Source organism: Solanum tuberosum, unplaced genomic scaffold, assembly GCF_000226075.1.
Source record: "Solanum tuberosum cultivar DM 1-3 516 R44 unplaced genomic scaffold, SolTub_3.0 scf00062, whole genome shotgun sequence".
In the NCBI taxonomy this organism is placed as follows: Eukaryota; Viridiplantae; Streptophyta; class Magnoliopsida; order Solanales; family Solanaceae; genus Solanum; species Solanum tuberosum.
Window position 1 is genome coordinate 951,331 of NW_006238987.1, and position 1,880 is coordinate 953,210.

A 1,880-nucleotide genomic window follows, 5' to 3' on the forward strand; every position below is an offset into this window, starting at 1 on the left:
CTCAAAAGTTAGTCAAAACTTTGGTTCCTTTTCATTTTTAATTAATTTAAGATAGTCCTCATGCTTTAATTTATCAAATTGGTTCAAATTATTATTTTTAAAGCAATTGAAATAAGTTTCAATTAAAATTCCTTTAACTTGTAATTCAATTGAAATGTTTCAATTAAAATTCATTTAGCTCGAAGAATAACAAATGTTCGTTGTTTAACTATTTTTTCAAAGTTAGTTGAATATTGTAAATTATTATATTTTCTTTTATGTTAAACCATTTTCCTAAAAATAGTCAAAATATTTAATATAAGTCGTAGGATAATCGCATGTTAGCGGACACTTCAAATGCCTTAAAAACCTTCTTGAAGTGTAAATGAGAACATTTTACCCATTTTCTCTAAATTTATAAAGATTTAATCTGTTAAAAAAAATTTAAATTAAGTTTTCTTAATTTCTTTAAAAATTTATGTGGCGACTCTTTCTAAGTATTTCTCTCAAATTATTTTTATACTTAGAACATTTCAAAAAGTGATTTTTCTAGAGATAGTAAAATTACGGCATAACAAATATAAAGAGAAATTGAGAAAAAGAATCGAATTTAATCGATTTAAGATCAGAAAATGAGTTTGAAAATTTGTCGGGATTGACCGGGGGAAAAGCTGGCGCGGCGCGTCCCCGTAGCGCCAGGAAGGCTGGGGCGTCACGCCAGCAGTGCGCCAGAAATGGGTTCCAGTACTTTGGGGCTGGCGCCCAGTGCACTCGGAACGTCTGCCCCCACCCGTTTTTCGTTGTTTAGCCCTTCTAAGTTCTTTTAAAGTATCCTATCACTTCCTATCGATTCTAACTACTCTAAATGACTTCTAAACATCTAGAAATCATCTGTAAACATGAATCATAATCTTGAATCCATAAATTCAAATTCAAGGAAAGTTAAGAGTCAAAGTCTAGAGAGTTTTTAGAGTCATTTCAATAGTCTTTTACCAATGTTTTAAACTTGTTTTAAAGACTTAAGCATTGAGTTAAAGTAAGAGTAAGAGTAAAGTTCATTTCTTCAAATGATTATGGGGAACTAAGTATTCCCAAGAGTTAAAATGTTTTCACATTTAAACAAGAAAGGAAAAACCGATTTCCAAGAGAACTTTTGAGCTAGTTTTTGAGTAATAATCTCAAACCACAGAAAGAGTTATGTTTTTAAACATATGAGCTAAGTATTTTGGGAGTAGTATTGAACATCGATATGGGAACGAGTTCATAATAACTCAAGTCTCCAAAAACCATGTAGTCATCGTGGGTAGGAAGCTAAGGGTCATACTTTTTAGATGATTCCTTGATGTTTTGTAGCATAGACTAGTAGATCCACTTAGTTGAGGCGTTTTATATCCTGGCAAGTTATAGGACAGTTCTGGAAGTGTGGGCGAGACGTTGTACCATCACATAACTCATAGTGATGGTTATCGGTTAGAGAAACTCCCACATAAGTATATTACATTGTTATATAAATATACATTGAGTTGTTATTGTATTTTTCAATACATTGAGTTGCTACCTACTATCTAAATGCTTTATATAAACTGCATCTTTATTGTTGTTTATTTATGCATTGAGTTAAGTATCTATGAGTTGAGTAAAGCTGAGGTAAGTGTTTCTTTCAGAATTCAATTCAAGCTTATGTTAAATTTAGTTTTCCCCTCGCATGATCGTACATTCAATGTACTGATGTCATTTGGCCTGCATCATCTTATGATACAAATACAGGTAATCGGGATCAGCATCCAGCGCCTCGTTGATCTAGTCGAGCACTCAAAGTCAGTTGGTGAGCCTCCTTGCTTTCCGAAGGATCCCTTTGGTTATGTTTGGTTTTATTGCTTTGTTTATTTCAGTTGTTAGGA